Source organism: Sus scrofa, chromosome 13 (genome assembly GCF_000003025.6).
Source record: "Sus scrofa isolate TJ Tabasco breed Duroc chromosome 13, Sscrofa11.1, whole genome shotgun sequence".
NCBI classification, from domain to species: domain Eukaryota; kingdom Metazoa; phylum Chordata; class Mammalia; order Artiodactyla; family Suidae; genus Sus; species Sus scrofa.
This window is the reverse complement of record NC_010455.5, coordinates 161,348,939-161,369,761: the sequence shown is the minus strand read 5'-3', so window position 1 is coordinate 161,369,761 and position 20,823 is coordinate 161,348,939. Positions and strand designations below refer to the sequence as shown.

Below are 20,823 nucleotides of genomic sequence, written 5' to 3'. Positions count from 1 at the left end.
AGGAACGCCAGATGCCAAAATCTTTTTTTTCGGTTTTTTTAAATTTTTGTTTTTTTTGCCATTCTAGGCTTTTCTGTGATTGGGTTCCAAGCTAGGGTCATCGGCTGTAGCCCGGCTATTGCCAGATCCACAGCCAAAGAAGATCGGCCCTGTTGCCACCTACACCACGTTCACGGCACCGCTGGTCTTACCCACTGAGTGGCGGATCGAACGCACACCTCATGGCTCTAGTTGATCATTAATCCTGAGCCATGATTGGGAACTCCAACGATACAAAATCTTATCCTTTCCCTTAAGAAATATATCTCCCATGGACCCGACAGTTCCCTCAGAAATGTCACTGGAGTTAAATGGCCCCGATTTTTGGATAGAAGCATTATGTCACCTCTTGCTGCAAAAGTCTGCCATAAGTCTTAAAGAAAGTCTGCTATTTCTTGCGCTCACTAGGTACAATCAGCATGGTAACCATGTGATATCTTCTGCCAGGAATAAATCAAGTCTAAGAGAAAATATTGCAAGTCCAATTATTTCTATAAAGCAGTTTATCTAGGATATATTGCAATTCGCAAAAGTATTATAACATAAACTGTCTCAACTCATTAAAAATGGCAAACCTTGAACAGATTTCACAAAAAAGATATATATTCTCAAACAATATATGTCAAATACAAGAACAACTATCTCAATCTTAATCATTCACTAGGGAAAAGGACCAAAAGACAGGCATGATTTGACAACAGTGATCCACCTATTAAAATGCATATAATTGAAAAACTATTCATACATAAAGCAGCAATGCAGACTTTGTACTCATCCATAGGCAGGAAAATGCACTGTTAAAGCCTAATTACACAAACTCCAAGATATATCTTATGTCAGTATTGGGTTGATCGAGCTACTCATATGACATTCACTACTATCACCACCCATCTGCTGAGTGTTCATGGACTTGTCTCTTGGCTCTACAGAGTTTTTTATGCCTTTTTCTAGTTTCACAGAACCACGCCGCTAATGAACCTATCTTGTACCCAAAAGTTTGAGTCCTTTGCTTTTCCCATCTTGACAAGATAGTTCCAAATACAGATGAAATATTTTCACTATTTTGAATCCACAGACACACCTTCCATCTTCTGTGTCTATACTATTTTGACCCAAATATGTCATTATTTATACTTTGCTAAGTGAAGATTCAATGCAAAGTCTCTGTTGATAGTTAAAAGTCAATAGGAACATAGGCTATAGTTTAACATCCCTCAATAGTTTCCTTTAAGTTGGGATAAGAACAAAGTCTCTGATTGGCCTCTAGCTTTTCTGAGATCCAATCCAGTTGGCCTTCATTGTCTATTCTCTCTCTACCTTGCCTCTCTCTTTGCACACCAGCTGTACTTGCCATGTTTTTGTTGTGTTGTTGTTGGTGTTGTTTTTTCTACAATAATCTACTCTTTACTAAGCTGGCTTGCAAATAAAGGAAGATCTTGGGATGGCAAATGTCCAGAGGCATCATCTTGTTTGGAAATGAAGAGCTTCAGACCCTACCTGACCTAGTAACAGAATGTGAATTTTAAGAAAATCACCAGGAGAGTCACAGAGAACTGAAGTCTGAGGACATTCATCTAGGCTACTCCTACTGTGTTCTTTCCTTTTGTATTTTCCTTTGTTCCTTCCCTTGATTGATACCAAATAAGATTCTCTCAACAGTTTTTCTGTGGAAAGTTAGGTGTAAGTCTGGATGTGAGCTACAGTTTTCCATGAGGAGGACAACCTTCTTGGGGCTGGCTCTGAGGAGAATTTAGAACTTTGATGTCATGAAAATCAAGCCTGATTAGCTAAGGCAGACCATCCTGAACAAAGCATCAGAGTATCACAATTCATAGATAATTTAGGAGTTGCATAAACCTGTCAGAAATATCATCTGTGGTGGAAAGACTGGAATTTACTTGTTAAAACTGGCCCTGTCAACAAGGACTTGATGTTTATTATTCATTGTCTGTTGCCTTATTAAATAACCTGAATTCCTCTTATATGTCCAGGTGCATTATGCCCAGTAGAAAAGCTTAATTTTATCCTAAAGGGAATCCTTAGGCATTATCAGGGGAATTTCAGTTCTCCCCTCTCCTGGCAAAAACAAACAATTGTACAAATGGATGACTATATTCAAAGCAAATTCATATAACATCATGATCCTGAGCTTGGCAAATAAAGCTTCCAAAACGAGTCAGTGTGGAAATACTGTAACTTGTGTTATTGTCATTGCTGTGCCATTATACTATTTTCTACTTCAGTATACTGAACACTGAAAGGATCTCAACAATTTCTTAACAAACATTGGTAAGAGAGAATTATTCCATAGTATTCATTATTGTAATAGTAAAATACTAGTTAATGTATAAAAATTTTGATTTGGTTTATATGATATCAAAGTAGCCAGTTGAAATGGTAATAATGAATAATTTGCGTATTTTATCATTGTGAATAAAATCTGGAAAGAAAAAGAGCTCTAAGACTATACCATACTCTCTAATGATATATAATTAATTCATTAGAATAATTAAAATGACTCCATAGGATACATTTTGGTGTATTAGAATGTCAAATTAAAAATTTTACAGAAATAAGGTCATTATATTTCCTACATTAGAAATATTCCTGATAATTGTCTTTGAAATCCTTATTCCATTGAGTTACTCATATTCTATGATAAAATTTTAAGTTAGTTTACTTAAATAGGACCCCTCTCTCTCCTTTCACCCCTTCTACAATAACGTCATTGAAAAAGTACCTATATGGAAAATTCAGAAAATGTTTCTCCAGTGCTCTTGCACCATTATGACTTAGTAAGTACTCACATATTGAATGGAAAAATTTGACTGTTTAGTTTTGAGAGTGCATGAAAGAAAGACCATTTCAAATAAATTTAAGTTAACAATGCAATTATTGACATTGTTTGTTTATACTGCTTGTATTCAGTTGCAGTCTTTGGCTCAATTATTTTCTGCTGTCAATCGGCTGGAAAGGCAAAATCTGTCCAGTAAATTCAGCAGGATTTCTAGGGAGAGTCAGCTTTCATCACAGTAATAGCAAAGATAGGAGGCAGTGGTAGTATATTTAATAACAATACAAATTATTAAGTAAAATTAAAATGAATGTCTCCATTTCATATATAAATTCCATGGGAAAATAAATTGAGGATTTTGAATAAAAGAAAAAGAAAGGATTCCCAGTGTTGACAACTTTTTTTTCTTTTTGTCTTTTTTTGTCTTTTAGGGCCGCATCTGTGGCATATGGAGGTTCCCAGGCAAGGGGTGTAATCAGAGCTATAGCTGCTGGCCAACATCACAGCCACAGCAATGCCAGATCCAATGAAAACCAGAGTTAAGATGAATATTTGAGCCCTACTTCTAAGTGTATCCCCTTATTTCATCTAACCATTTCTCTGGTACTTCCTCTCTTCCTCTTCAATGCCTTCTCTTTCCTGCAAGTATCCATCAATGTCCTTTCACCTCTTCCTGCTTCTTGATTTCTCCCTTCCTCCCTCAATTTCCCATTTCACTGCTTATCCTCTCTCCTATCAACACCTGCCCCCGTCTCTTTCAACAACTTTCATGACATTGTTCCACAAGACAAGAAATTCACCTCTGTTCTCCACATCTCAGATGCTCTGTTTCATTCTCCACCCTGCTGTGCCACTTGCTTCCCATTCACTTTTCACTATTCGCTGACTCATCTCTAATACAAATTGGCAGCTGCTCTTACTGAAGCCACTAAAAGTCTCTTAAATCCTACATGTAGTGATCTCTGTTCACTCCTTACCCTGTCAGAGCATTTGTTTTGCTTTAAGCATGGCATTCTCGTTGTCCTTCAGATTATTTTCCTTTCTTTGAGTTTCCAACACTGAGACCTCCAATTCCCTCCCTCTTCTCTGATCATTCTCTCAGTACCTTTTTCTGTTTTTTTTCTTCTTCTTTCTTTTTTTTTTAATTAAAAATTTTTTTCTTTCTCTCTCCTTCCTTCCTTCTTTCCTTCCTTCCCTCCCTCCCTCCTTCCTTCCTTCCCCTTTCTTTCTTTTTTCTTTCTTTCTTTCTTTCTTTCTTTCTTTCTTTCTTCTCTCTCTCTCTCTCTCTCTCTTTCTTTCTTTCTTTCGTTCTTTCTCTTTCTCTCGTTCCCTCGTTCCCTCTTTCCCTCTTCCCCTCTTTCCCTCTTTCTCTCTTTCTCTCTTTCTCTCTTTCTTTCCTTCATTTTTTCTTTCATGTGATCCTGGGTAGAGAGTTTTCTGGGTAGAAGAGACAAAAAAATTAAGTGAATGTAAATTGCTCTAAAAATTAATGCTAAAGAAGTTAGAGAAATTCATTAGAGAAATGTACTGAAACACATACAAAAAATCTATTTAAAGTCATCAACCAAAATCTTGACCCAGCTTTGGCTTATTAAGAGTTCCTGTCATTGCTGTTAAACTTGAATGCTACAGCTTACACTGATCAGGCTACTTTTGCGGGCACAGTATGCATTTTGGTGTAATGATACTTCTTCCTTGCAACCAAAAATCGCTTAGAACCAAAATCTCTTTGGTCCACATTTGACATTTTTCTCCCCTCTTCATATTCCTAAAGCAGTGTAGGTGAGGTTGAGTGGGAAATCCTATATATGGTCTCCTTACTCGAGGTTTAAGTGGAGTAAGAAAGTCAATTTTCAGAATTTTGGTTCTAGAGTGAAAGACAGTGTATATCTACCACCAAGAATTAGGTGGCGGAAAAGAATAGCAGAAGTTATCCCTCTGTCTCTCATTTATTTTCATTAATTTATTTTAAACCTCGTGCACATTGTTCACTGGATAGGTCATACATACTATGCTTTCAGACACCTCAGTGGCTTCCAGCCATTATTTCTACTAAGCATTTGTACAATCATATTGTGAAGTTTACATCATTTTGATGTTTACAAGATGTTCTTTGCAAAAAGTGGCTGCTGTATCTGAGTTCTCAATCTCCATTTTCCATGATCATCTACCCAGACACCAAGTGAATGTTTCACCTTTAGGAACCAACCCTTCACATTTAAGATGTCACCGAGTTCTAGGGGGTCTACATTTTGATTTATTTTGATCTATCTCTTTGCCTTCCTCAGAACTCCTAATGTCCTATCACACATGGACTAAGAAGCTCACATGCATTTTAATCACCTGGGGAGCATTTAGAAAATACATATTACTAGATACCACTTATGACCTACTCAATCAAATTCCATAGTTATACCTCAGAATCTATATTTTATACCACGACTCCCCCAGAAAACTCTGATATGTAATCTGAATTTGGAATAACTGGACAATGGTCCCAGTTTCTTGTTAGAATTTCTGAGCCCAAGTTCGTCAACCTCCAGCCTGTATTCTACAAGCAATTATTTATTTTAAAAAGCAAGTACTGATTCCCCTATTAAAATTTTCACAGTTTTCCTGCTTCATGAAAAATAAAATTAAAGTTTCCTCACATCTAATTCAATTCACTTAAAAATCCAGGCCCGTCTAACATTTTCTTTTGATGCTACTTCCATGAACTAAACAAGGATTTCACTACCTCATGCAATAATTTCCCCATACATTTGCTCATGTTCAGAATGGCTTTCTTCTCTTCTACATATGTTCATTCCTATGCATATTTGAAATACAACAACTGCATGTTTTCAATATAACAATTTCCATAATACCCTCATGTTTAGTAAGAATAAATAACATAAAGGCATTTAGGCTGGTGTAGGGTTTTATTTAAATTATCCCCACCAACTTTTAATTGTTAAATTCTTAATAATTGTCTTTTCGCATTTCCTTCATTTTATTTCAGAGGCCCTTCATTAAGGATATGGGAACCAAGAATGCAACAGAACTGACAGAGTTTGTTCTCACAGGACTGACATATCCACCAGCTTGGCAAATCCCACTGTTCCTGCTTTTCCTGATGCTGTATCTTGTCACGATCATGGGGAACCTCGGTCTGATTACTCTCATTTATAATGACCCTCACCTTCACATCTCCATGTATTTATTTCTTGCAAACTTGGCATTTGTGGATACTTGGTTATCCTCCACAGTGACCCCCAAGATGCTGGTCAACATCATTACCAAGAACAAGATGATATCTCTCCATGAATGCATGGTACATTTTTTTTTTCCTTTGTAGTCAGTGCAACCACAGAATGTTTTCTGCTGGCAACAATGGCATATGATCGTTATGTAGCCATATGCAACCCGTTATTTTATCCAGTGGTTATGACTAACAGACTATGCCTGAGAATGCTGGTCTCATCATTTGTAGGTGGTCTTCTTCATGCCTTAATTCATACAGGATTTTTATTCAGATTAACCTTCTGTAATTCCAACACAATACATCACTTTTATTGTGACATCATGCCATTGTTGAAATTTTCTTGTACTGATCCTTCCGTTAATGTTCTGATGATATTTATTTTCTCTGGCTCAATTCAGGTGTTCACAATTCTCATTGTTCTTGTCTCTTATACATGCGTACTCTTTACGATCTTATGAAAGAGGTCTGCACAAGGTATAAGGAAGGCCTTCTCCACCTGTGGAGCCCACCTCCTATCTGTCTCTTTATACTATGGGTCTCTTCTCTTCATGTCTGTGCGCCCTGGGTCTGCACAAGCAGATGATCAAGATACAGTTGACTCTCTATTTTACACTGTCATAATCCCTTTCTTAAACCCAATTATCTACAGCCTGAGAAACAAGAAAGTCATAGATTTGGTGAGAAAAGCTTTTGAGGGAAAATTTAGATGGAAGAAGAATATGTGTTCCTTTACATGAAAAGAAAACAAACTTGAACAGATTACATATTGTTATGTGTAGATCAGTGCTTAACATTTTCTTTCATCATAATTGTCCTGTTACCTTAACGACTTCAAATGTCAATGCCTCATAAATTCTTTAAAATACTTGTGTATGTTTTGCAAAACAGAGAGGCCATTTCATCAAGTGTTCATGCCACACTAAATTAACTTCAGCAGAAATTAAGTTGAAAATATTTTATGTGTCTTTATATTTTTCATTGTGGCTTGATAAGTACAATTATTAAACAGTTGTGAAGCATTGAAATAGTGCTGTGCCTCTGAAAACTACTTGAGTTTGAGGTGCTTAATAGTAATATAGGTGTACAGCCTGAAGAATCATACCTCATTTAGCTCCACAGAGTGGGCATGTTTGTAGTTGAGTGAACAAACATAAATTCTAGAAATGTTGCCAACCATCCAAAGATCTTATATTTGGTTCATGGTGAATCCACTTCCCAGAGATCCATCTCTCATGTCCAACAGAGAAATAAACAGAATAGGAAAGCAATGAGGAATACATGATAAGGGGTTCAAGACAGTGAAGGTCAGGCCAAATCATAAGAGGATGCTCTTAACTCTGTGTGCTTCTATGAGGAGCTAGAAGCCTAGTGTTCCATCTCATTGTCTGTGATGCCTTCTGAGGCCCTTTCTGCCTATGTTGTTTGTTGCTGGTATTCTCAACATCTTCACTAATTCTGAGGGCCAAAAGTTTAGCTCAAAGAACTAAGTAGCAATGGGCATGGGGAAAAGATAAATGGCAGAACAGGAAGGAAATTGGTTCACTCTTCTAAGAACTAAAAAAAAAAGGGATATAACATGTACTATCACATTATTGATTGATTGATTTAAACTTCACTCGGCATTTGTTCCCTCTGATGCTATTTGAAATCCTTTCAAAGAAAATCTTGATTCAACTTAGTTTAACTTGGAAGGCCCTTCCTCCACAATTCTCCTATGGACTCTACATTATACCCAAACTTAGTTACTGAAAGCTTTCTGGACACACCTCTCTCTCTGACCGGTTCAAGCTTTTGCTCACAGAGGTCCCTCCACAGAGAATCCTCTCCACTCAAATGCTCCATCTTCATTTAATATTGACCTGGTATCATTTTTTCAATCTCTCTCTCAAATGTTACAACTTCCAAGATACATTCACAGATCCTCTCAAAGAAGATAGGAATGCTCACTGATTTCAAGCATTTGACAGTTTATTTATTCTTCTTGGCCCCACTTGACCATGTGTGATAATATGATCATATTTTGGTCCATAAGCTCCTTTATATGACAATCCATTAGGTTTCTGTGTTTTGCAGTAGGTAGCACAGTAGCTTACAGACTTGAGCTCCTAAATAGGAATTTGTAAAATATGTATAATATGAAAATGATTGAAGGCACAAATACATAGCATGTGTAAGTGGGTATCTCTTTCTTACCTGATAATAGGCCCAGAGATAATATTGGTTTGGGATGACTGATTCATGCCAGCTCCATTTTTAAATTTCTTTTATGAAAATCACATATATGCCAATCCCACTGTGAAATATTCTTTCCTTTTCCTTTTTGTTAGAGCCACACCTAAATCATATGGAAGGTCTCAGGCTAGGGATCGAATTGGAGCTGCAGCTGAGGTATTATCCAGTGCCACAGCAGCAATGGATCTGAGGTGTATCTGAGACCTACATCTCAGCCTGTGGCAATGCCAGTCCTTAACCCACTGAGTGAGGCCAGGGATCAAACCCACATCCTCATGGATACTAGTCATGTTCTTAACCAGCTGAGCAACAACAGGAACACTTAACATGAATTATTCTTCTTATAATTATGACTGGGTCCTGGCACAGAGTATGACAAAATATCATGTTCACAATTAAGGAAGTGTTGTGTTTGTTTGCGTGTGTATGGTGTGAGAGAATGTTCTGATTTCATTGTTTTACATGTAGCTGTTTTTTGCAACACCACTCATTAAAGGTATTATCTTTCTTCCACTGTATGTTCCTGCCTACTTTCTCAAAGATTAGTTGACCAAGGGTGTCTGGGTTTATTTCTGGGCTTCCTGTCCTGTCCCATTGACTATATTTCTGTTTTTGTGCTATGACTTTATGGTTTGGAGGACTATAACTTTGTAGTATAGTCTGAAGTCAGGAAGCTTGATTCTTCCAGTTCCATTTTTCTTTTTCAATAGTGCTTTGGCCCTTTTGGATCTTTCATGTTTCCATACATATTTTAAAGTAATTTGTTCTAGTGTGGGAAGAATGTCCTTGGTAATTTGATATGGACTGCAATGAATCTGTAGATGGTTTTGATTCATAGTCTTTTTAACAATATTGATTCTTCAAATATAAAGAGACATTTCTCCAAAGACAACATATGATTGGCCAGTAGGCATATGAAAAACGATCAACATCATTCATTATTAGAGAAATGTAAATCAAAATGACAATGAGGTATCACCTCACCTTAGTCAGAATGGTCATCACTTACAAGTCAACAAGTAACAAGTGCTGGAGACTGTGTGGAGGAAAAGAAAGTTTCCTTCACTGTTGGTGGAAATGTAAATTGGAACCACAACTAGGGGAGATTCCTCAGAAAACTAAATATAGAACTACCATATAATCCAGCAATCCCACTCCTGGTCATATATCTGGACAAAACTTTCATTCAAAGGATACATGTATCTCTATGCTAAGTGCAGCACTATTCACATTTGCCAAGACATGGAAACAACTTAAATGTCCATTGACAGATGACTGGCTTAAGACAATGTGGTGCATATAACTGATGGATTACTGCTCAGCCATAAAAATTAATGAAATAATGTTATTTGCAACAACATGATTGCCACTAGAGATTCTCGTACTGAGTGAAATAAATCAGAAAGAGGTAGTCAAATACAGTATGTTATCACTCATATGTGGATTCTAAAATGTGGAACTAATTATTCTATTGACAAAACAGAAATAGATTACAGACATAGGAAGAAGACATGTGGTCACTAGGGGGAAGATGGAGGAAGTGGGATGCATGGGGTTTTCAGGGGCTGGCAGATGTAAACTATTGCATTTGGAATGTGTAAGCACTGAGGTCCTTCTGTACAGCACAGGGAACTATGTCAAGTCTCTTGGGGTGGAACATGAGAGATGATTGTATGAAAGAAGAAGATACATAATATCTGGTTCACTATGCCGTACAGTAGAAATTCACTCAACACATTAACTAAACCATTCTGTAATAAAAATAGAAATTTTATTTAAAGACACAAGTCTTTAAAACAGTCATGATATCTCTATATTCCTGGAGGTGCAGGTCACAAGATGAGAACTGGGCAACTGCTTAATTTTTATTTATCAAAGGGACTGTCCCAAAGTCCTAGAGAAAGTAATAGGATTGATCATATTCGAGTTGCTCTTAATCTTTCTCCCTAAAGAATTACTGTTATTGCATATGTTCTGGTTGTTGATTGTTACTGCTGTAGAAAGTTTCCATTGTTCAGAAATTTCCCTGTCTATTACTGAGATTTTTGCTTGCTCACACAATATAATTATCCCAAGACTAACTGAAAGTACAGGCAACTGATGTGTATATCTTCTGCCTTCAATGAGGACTGTTTCCTAATGGATCTTACTTTGAGTGAGAAGTTTGATGTCAAACTTTGAGTATACACATGGGACATACACCCTGTCAAGACCTACCTTAGCTTGGTGAGTACAGAACAGACTGTCGGAGGCCTCTAAGAAACACAGACTTCCTCGTAGCCTTCTAGTATAGATGTCTGATCTACAGATTCCTCTGCTCTGTTTTGACCTTCAGTACAATCCCAACTACTTTATGCTTTTCAGAAATTACCAAAATCTCTGGTCACATGATGTGATCCAACTAATTTATCTTATAGATTGATTCATTTTGTACATTATTTTCATCATTTCAGTGGCATGTTGTGAAAGAGGTAAAATATACACTTGTGAAAAGTCAACATTTTGGATATGACATTCTGCTGATTCTTATAAAGTGGTACTATGTACTGTTTAACAGTTATTTAGGTATAAAGGATGATACCATTTTGCTAAATTCACCCCATTGTCTGGAACACTGGTAATTTTGGATTAAGTCATCTTTTGGATATATAAATACTATACTTGAAATTCTCTTTTTTATGAAATTATATTCATTTTCTTAAGCTAAAGATTAAAAAGAGTATAATTCCTCTCACTTTACATACATGCATATATGAGTTTTCTCATCATCTTAAAAATACCTTCTAGAAAGTAAGACATCATCTAACAAGATGTCAAGCGCTTGTGGACAAAATTATCATAGGCTGTATTCAGAGAAACAACACAAGTAGGATTGTGAGTTCATAGAACCAACAGAATTAGAACAAGGTAAAAACCAATATCAGTTAAAACTAGAACTGTGTAGGAGTCCCCTTGTGGTGCAACTGATTAAGGATCTGGCATTGTCTCTACAGTGGTTTGGGTTGTGGCTATGGCATCAGTTTGAACCCTGGCCAAGGAACTTCCATGTGCTGTAGGCATGATCAAAACAAAAAACAAGAACCAAAAATAAAACTAGAACTGTATAACTAAATTCTGGTTGTTGACTAACTGTGGCAAATCTTATTTAGTACATGTATTAACAATGTGTCAAACCTCCCTTGTATAGACTTTCTCTCTCTTTTTGGTGTTTTTAAAATAATGCTTCTCAACATTCAGTGAGCAAAGGAATCACCTGGAGAGCTTAAAAAAACACAGATTGATGGGTGTCATCACCAGAGCTTCTGATTTAGTAATGTCGAAACTTGACTTGGGACCACGCAGTGCAGGCAGCTGCAGCTGCTGGTCTACACCACAGGCAGAGCAACTTGGGATACAAGCTGCATCAGGAAATACATTTCAGCTCATGGTAACGCTGGATCCTTTATCGTACTGGGCCAGGTGGGATCAAGCTGATATTGTCAGGGATTCTAGTTGGGTTCCTTACTGCTGAGTCCTAATAGGAATCCTCCTTAAATATCTTGAATGCTCATAGCTGTGTGTCTTATTTTGTTCTCCTATGCAAGCAGTTACTATTAGATGAAAGGATGAAAGGAGAGATAGGATGGGATTAAGATGGTGGAATAGAAGGTCTAGAGCTCACTTTCTCTCATAAAAACAACAAAATTTCAACCAAATGCTGAACAACCTTCAACCAAATGCACTGGAAACTTTCAAAAAGATATCCTACTCCAGAAGATAAAGTGGGGGCCACATCAAGAGGTAGGAGGGGTGATTGTGTGATATAAGCAACACCATACTTGCTGGGCCAGAAGCCCACAGACTGGAAAGTAATTGTATCACAGAGACACACCTACAGGAGTGAGAGTTCTGAGCCCATATAATGTTCCCATGCCTTGGGATCTGGCATTGGGAGAAAGAGCTACTGGAGCATCTGGCATTGAAGGCCCGAGGGCTTGTGCACAGAAACTCCACATGACTGGGGGAAATGGAGACCCCATTCTTGAAAGGCACATGCAGGTTTTCATGTGCACTGGGTCCCAGGGTAAAGCAGAGACTCCATGGGAATATGGGTTGGACCTGACTGCACTTCTTGGAGGATCTCCTGGGAAAACATGGGGTGACTGGTTTGCTGTGGGGAAAGACATTGAAGGCAAAGATCTTGGGAATATTCATTGGCATTTGTTCCTCTGGAGGTGGCCATTTTGGGATTGTCTGGCCCCACCTATCAGTGCTGAGAAGCCCCAGACCAAACAATAATCCAGGTGAGATCACAGCCCCACATATAAGCAAATAGTCTGTGTAAAGACACCCCAGGTATAGAGCCTCCTCTAATCTCATCTAGAGACATAGCCCCACCCTCTAGAGGGATAGGAATCAGCCACACCTACCAGTGGGCATTCCCTCCAATCAGGAAGCCTACAGAAAGCCCCCATACCAAGTTCAACCACAAGGGAAGCAGACATCAGAAGTAAGAGAGGCTACAACTCGATTGTCTCCAAAATGTAGATGACACCAAATGCTATAAAAATGAAAAGGCAGAGAACGATAACTCTGATAAGGGAGAAATTAAAAAACCCAGAAAAACAGCTAAATCATCTGGAAATTATCAACCTCTGGGTAAAAGACTTTAGACTGATGGGACTACACAGTGCAAATCACTGTGGGGACTGAATGTTGGGGTCCCCTCAAATCATAAATTGAAGTTCTAACTGTTGAATGTGGCAACATTTGAAGTGAGGTTTCAGGAGGTAATTATCCTTAGATTAGATCACAAGGGTAAGGCTTTCATGATGGAATTAATTTCCTTATAAGAAGATAAAGAGACAAGAGAGCTCTCTCTCTACAGGGGTATTCAGCCAGGAGAGGCCATGTGAGAAGGCAGGCTGCTGCAGGCCCAAAAGCAAGTTCACACCAGGTAGAGGATCTGTGGGCCATTCCTTCCTGAGCTTCCTGTCCTCCAGAATGTAAAAAGTACTTGTCTGTGACATAAGGCCAAACGATCTATGATATTCTACATAGCAGCCTAAGCTAAGATGCCATGAGTTAAAATAATCAGTAAAGCAAAACTGTTATAGTATCAAGATATTTAGAGAGCAGACAGAAAGGAGTGTCTACATATCCTCTATTGCCTACTTACTCAGCACTTTGAAAATATTCTGAAAGTTTCCACCCTCATTTTATTCTTACCTCCCACTTTTAGACAAAAGGACACAGATGAGGCATACATTTTAAAAGATGAAGTATTGTGGACTCTTTAAAAATGACTTCTTTGTTTAATGAAAAATTAATTTTTTCACACTTGATAGTGGTGACAGCCAATCAAAACCTCATTGCCTGCTTTTAGTAAGGTTAATGGGAGGCGTCACAATTCCTTTTGAAAAATAATTACCAAGCTAGATCAGCTTTTAGAGCATGCTTTTCAAAAAATTTTCATATATGAAGCTCTTCCTTATGCTATAATGCTTGCCTATTCTGATAAGGTAGTGAGAATCTTTAGAGCAATAGTCCACAGTTGTCTCATGCTATTTCCCATAATTTTCAAGACAAAATAAGTTCACTAAATGTACAATGAGTCCTGCTTATACAGAGTAACAGAACCAAAAAGATCGATCTGTCTCCATCATCTCTCTACCATCTCAAGACATCTATTATGAGATAATGGCTCACAGAATTACAAAGGATGAGAGGGTCCCTGAAAAACTAGAGACAGAAGACAGAAAGTGACAGGTACTGGCTGTCCTTCAGCAAGCACCACAGCTACACATTGTTTTTCACTTGGTAGGGTAACCTTTCATTTTTGAAGAATCTAGTCCATTAGAGCAACCATCTGCACTACTTTGTTGAAGTTTTCCACTGACCTTCATTACAGGATTGAAAATGCTAAGAGACACCATTGAGGAACGTCTGTATTCCAGATGTATGCTTCCTTACTCATTCTGTGGAGCTCTAATTGAGCTTCCCCTCATTAGCTATCATAAATCATCTCAGCCAGTATATTAACACTCTGCTTTGTCTGATGATTCAAAGGAATGTGGAACTAAAGGGACTGAGTGGCAGCCAACTTTCAGCCCAAATGAATCATTGCTGTGAGTCCTGGGGCAAGCCCTCCTCCCTCTGGGAGTGATACCTCAAGATCAGTAGGGAATAAACTGATGAGAACAGGAAACAAATATTTTGTAGTGGGGCATTGGGGACAATAGTGACGGTTGCCCTTTGTCCTAGATCCAAGAATCCTAGCCATAGTAGCAACAGTACCAAGTACTAGAAATTGGTTCAGAAATTCTCAGTCTTCTGGAGATCTTTGCCCTAGCCTTGCAAGATATTGATATCTGGTTCTGCTACAACTCAGTCTTTAAGAGGGCTAGTCCAATTTATGTCAAATTCATGTTTCAAAACAGTGTGATTGAGGGAAGACCAGTGAATTCCACAAGCATGGGCACATTGCCACAACTGTTTTACTGTGAAGTGAATTCTTTCATCAGAATTAGGGTGGTTAGGAATACTATGACAGTGGCTAAGGAATTTTATAGGACCAAGGATGATAATTTTGGCAGAAGCATTGATATCAGGGAAGTGCATATATCTAGAATAAGCATCTATTCCAATAACAACAAACACTTTTACTTTCATGATTGAAGTTCTCCAAACACTTCTACTTTCATGATTGAAGTTCTCCAAGCTAATAAAGTTGCCACCATGTATCTAGTTGATCACTCCAATCAATGGTGTCACATCAGGAACTCAATGATGGTCTCTGCTACTGGCTAATGGGGATCTCAGGAGTGGTCCGAGTCAGGTTGGCTCTAGTAAGTGGAAGTCAAGGTGTTGATTCCATGAAAAATCTCTATCCAAGTCAGGTTGGCTCTAGTAAGTGGAAGTCAAAGGTGTTTATTTCATGCACAATCTCTATCCCTGCCTCTCTGGTCTCTTTGTTTATGAGCCCATTGAGTGGTGTCAGAGATTGCCTGAGAAAGACTGACTAGTTTCTGTAACTTCGTCACTTGATGATAAAATCCTTTCCTGCTGAGGTCACATTTTTTGGTAAGCACATAAAGCACAAATATCTTCATGTTTTTGTGCCCATTCAGAGAGACTTACTAACATAACTCTTCCTATATTTTCTTGCCATCAATTTCCAGCCATATTCCTTCAAAGTCCCTGAACATCAAATCAATGACTGGCCACAGGTGATGTATTGGTATATGATCCTACATCTGCCCAGTTCTCCTTCCAAATTAAGGGGGAAATCTCAATGCAATGCTTGAAGTTCTTCCAATGGGAAGGTGCTCCCTTCACAGCTCTCCTCCTGGAATATCACAGAGAGGAGCTCTAGTGCAACAGCTTCCTCTTCGTGATGGTGCCAGCATATCATGCAGGACCATCTGTAAATCATGCCCCAGTCTTCTCTTCTCTGTTAACTCACCATACAGGACTCCCTAAGAGGCCTCAGGGATAGTCTGGGAGACAGAAGTCTTTGTAGCAGGACGGGAGGCCAATGACATTTGGACCACTTCTTCATGGAACCAAGCTGTGCTTTCAGGGCCTCTTTGTGCTTGATCAAGTTTATACTACTTCCATTTGATGAAGGAATGCTTCTGTGCCTACCCAAATTTATGGATAGTGGGTCAGATAACATTTAGTCTGTCAAGGGCAGCTCTGGTACCATGGCAACTTGGCAGCTCACAGGCAATCACTCGTTTGCTACTAAGGCCCTTTAGCAGGTCAACAGCTGCTTCTATATAGTACGGTAGTTGTCCAGAGGATGACGGCACTTTGCTCAAATGTCTAAGGGCTTGTAGTGTGATCCACCTTTCGAGGCCCATTAAAGGACCTGAGCATCTGCCACTGCTGTTGCAACCCTACTGGTTATGCTGGATGTGGCCCAAGTGTCAGAACAGCTTGCACTGCAGCCTAGACATGTGGAAAACCTTCTCTAGCTCTGAGCCCCACACAAAAGTAGCTCCCAGTAACTTGGTAAATGGACTGGAGTAACTCATCCAAATAAGGCTAATATTGCCTCCAAAATTCACAGAGGCACATTATGTGTTGTGCCTCTCTTTTGGTTTCAGGGCCAGAAGTATCAACCTATTCTTCACTTTAGAAGGGTTATCTCAGCCTGCTCCATATATTTGGACCCATAAAGTAGTTCCCTGAAGTTTAAGATCCATGAATTGTTGTCAGATTTGTTTACCACCTCTTCCTTATGAATGTCTCACCAATAAGTATTACCTCTTACTCACGAAGACCAATCAGCATAATGTTATCAATATAACAGACTAGTGTGATTTTTATAATATTTGCAAATCTGATAAAAGCTTCTATAGAGGATATATGAAGCTCTCCCAAACTCATAATCCAAAGATAAATAATCCAATTAAAGATTGGGTAAAATACCTAGACAAACACCTCCCCCAAAAAGATAAACAGATATCAAAGTAGAACGCAAAAAGAGGCTCTACATAATCAGCCAGTAATGAAATGCAAATGAAGCACAAAGACATGTTACCTACTAAAATGACTAAAATTGCAAAGACTGCCTATATTGAAAGCAGCAATATAGACCTTTTGGCTCACAGATAAGCAACCGAATGATTTAGACAGTAATTTCACAGAATTGAAGTGGGCAGTGTAGTTAAGTCCACTGTTGATTATGTGGAACCTAACCTCTGCACATTACATTCCCCACTCCACACTTATTTTATCTTGTAGTTTGGACTTCTCCATTAAAATTGTAAGGAAGCAGAATAGCGGAAATGGTGCTGTTGCTCCATTCCTATCTATCCAAGTGGAGAGTAACATTTTTTTTTCTATTCAGATATGACATCAAATGTCAGAAATAAAATTACTATGTTTCATTTTCTGAACAAGTGTTCACTGACAACTGTGTTATTGCACAAAAAACAAATCTGAAGACATTCATCCCTCGATAATTTTCCTCTAAATTAAGGTAGAAAACAAACTCCATCACCTAGCCCCCAGATACTGTGTTACTCACATATGCTGGCCTCTCTGACCCTACCTGGCTCCTCCTTCATCCCTCTCTGCAAGTCCCATTTATCATGTTGTGCTTTTCCAATAACCTAGGTTCTCTCTGATCATGTAGATCTGGAACAGAGATACACTTACAAGGGAAAGTCAACTTTCTTAAAGTTGCCAGCTGAAGGGACTCTAGAACCTTGGTCTCATTAAAATCATGTGTGATTAGCTCAGAGAAGCTCATACTGAGCAAAGTCATCAGAGGACCAAAATTTATAGATACCCTGGAGTTTGCATAAACATGTCAGAGTGCCATCTGCAGGGGAAAGTAATGGCACAAGGTACAACTCCAGTTGTTAAAACTGGATCTGTCTACAATGACTGCTGTTCATGATTTCAGAGCCTGTAATGAATGCCCTGTGGAACCACCTGGATTTCTCAAAAATGTCCAAGTCCAACAATGCCCAAGAGAAAAGCTCAGGTTTGTCCTAATGGGAGTCCATGGGTATTATCAGGAGAATTTCAACTCTTCCTTCTTTCCTCTTCTGGCAAAAGCAGAGAGTTGCACAACTGGTCATCTCTTGTGTTCAAAACAAATTCATGTAAGTTAATATTTTCTTGAGCTTGGATAATGAAGCCTCCAAAATGAATCAGTGTGTAAACTATTGCTGCCTATGTAACTGGCAGTGAAGTGCTGTTATATTATTTTCTACCTCAGAAAGCAAACACTTAAGGATCTCAACCATTTACTAGCTATTGGTAAGAGAGAATGATTTCTATAATATTCACCATATTTTATAGAAAGTTAAAATACTGTTAAATTCATAATAGTTTTTTTGATTAGGTCAACAAAATGCCAAATGAAGCAGTTGAAAATGGAAAACTTATAAGGGATAACTGTATATTTTTCTTTTATGAGTAAAAGCTAAGACTATATTTTACTCTTTAATAATATACAATCATCTTATTAGAATAATCATAATGACTCCACAGGATAAATTTGGTGAAATAGAGTGTTAAAGTAATTAAAGTTGAGTTTAGAGAGTTAGGTCACAATGTTTCCTATACAAGAAATCTTTCTGACAATTCTGTTCAAACCATAAATTCCTTTTAATTGACCACATGCTCTGATCAAATTTCAAGAAAAATCACTTAAATTGTCACCTCCATATCCTTACCCCAATTCTGACAGTAATTTCTTTGGAAATTAAAACAATTTTGTTGACATATATTTTAATTTTGGAAATTAAAATATTTTCATTGAAATATATTTTCATACATATAATTAAAATGGCTGTATATTTATATATACACATACAATATATACATACATACATATACATTCAAACACACAGAAAAGTTGTATATTTTGTGTATATATAAATATATACAACAATATTACTTTGTAAATAATCTTCCTCTTCATTGCCTTGTCTTTCCTACACTTACCTATCTCTGGCCCCTTTTTTCTTTGTCTTCTTTTTTTTTTACCTTCCAATTTTCCCATTACATTCCTCATCCCCTTTCCTTTCAATGCCTACCTCTCCCTTTTCTGAGAACTTTCATGACATTTTTCTACAAGACAAGAAATCCACATCTGTACTCCACATCTGAGATACTTTATTTCATTCTCTCACTGCTGTGCCACTTTCTTCTTATTCATTTCTCATTATTCTATGACTTCAACTCTATCAGAAAATGCAAACTGCTCTCACTAAAGCCACTGAGTGTCTCTTATTTCCCACAGTGATCTCTGGTCATTTGTTATCTCATCAGAAGACTTATTTTGCCGGAGGCACTATACTTGCCTTGTCTTTCCTGAATATTCCTCTCTTTAAGATCTCAAGTCTTGGTTTTCCAATTCCCTCCTGCTTTTCTAATCACTCTGCTCAGTAGTTTTTTCTGGCCTTTCCTTTTCTCCTTTTGAGTAAGCCAGAGCTCTGGGTTACAAGACATGATGAGGTAACTGAATGGAAATTGGCTCAAACAAAGAAATGCTAGGGTAGTTAGGGAAATTCACTGGTGAAGTGGGTAAGACACAGAGAATGAAACTAGATAGCCAAAGCCCAAAATCTTGTTCCAACTCTAGCTCAGTATGAGTTGAACTCAAATGTCACAACTCACACTGACAATGCCACTGTCGTGGGCACAGAATGCATTTTGGTGTTTTGTACACCTAGTTAACTTGCAACTCTTTGGTCCACATTTGACTTCTTTCTCCCCTCCTCATATTTGCAAATCCAGTTATGTGAGTTTGAGTTGCTCACCCTAGATTTAGCCCCTTCCCTCTCAGTACAAGATTAAAATCAGTTTCTAGACGTATTGGAATGTTCAGTGGATGATAGCTTTTGTCTGCCACAAAGACTCAAGTAGTAGAAAAGACAATCATGGTATCTATCTAATAAGTGATGTGTATCCATTGGTAATATCTTTACTATAACTTCTTCAAGTTCATTTTCATGCCTTCCTCCTCTTTACTTTATGCACTTTGTCTAATGGGTAGGATATACATACTCTGCTTTTAGCCATTTCAGTGATTACCAAATGATTATTCTTATTAAGCATTTGTGGAATCATAATGCTAAGGATGTATCACGTGGATGTGAGACTGATCCTTGCAAAAACTTGCCAGTTCATCTGAGTTTTCATCTCAATATTTGATAACTTTCTACCAAGTCATCAAGTGATTCTATCTTTCTTAAGAACCCCCTCACATCTGATATTTTGCCAGTTCAAGTGGCTCTATGTTCTGATTTAACTGAACAGTTACCTTTAATTCCTCATCATCCTCAAAAAATTCACATATACTAAGTGTTTGACATACATTATAATCACCTAGGAAGCATTTTAAAAATGCATTGTACTAGATGACACTCATGATCTACTAATTTTTATAACACCTCAGAATCTATATTTTGTCCCAGAACCTCCTCCAGAAGATTCTGATATGTAATCTGGTGTTAGAATCATGGGACTACAGTCACAGCTTCTTGATTAGCATTTCTAAAACCATGTTATTTTCCCTGAAGCCTATTGTCTGCAAACACCTATTTAATTAAAAACAATACTAGAAGATGCCTCCTCCTATTTCAAAAAATTTCAGTGTTTGTATGTTCCAAAGGAATACAATTTAGTAAAGTTTCATGTAGCATAAATTCATGTTATAATCCAGGTCCTTCTATCATCCTCCCTTTGATGATACATCCATATACTAAAAACAAGATTTCTTTAGCCCCTTCAAAAATTTCCCCTTAAATTTGCTCACATTCAGAATGGCTTTCTTCTCCCTTATATATGTTCATGGCTGTACATATTTTCAACTAAAGTAATTGCATTTTTCCAACATAACTTCCTCAAAACTTCTCCTCTACTTTAGTAAGATTAGATAAAATAAGGACATTCAGGCTAGTGCATGGTTCTACTTACATTACCCTTACTGAATTTTCTTTTTTAAATTACAGCTAGATACTCACTTTCCATTTATTGAATTGTATTGCAGAGGCCATCTATTAAGAAT

At 37.7% G+C, this 20,823-nt stretch overlaps 1 pseudogene; it reads left to right on the top strand.

Moving 5' to 3' along the window:
* On the top strand, nt 5,758–6,814 carry LOC100622924 (annotated as a pseudogene).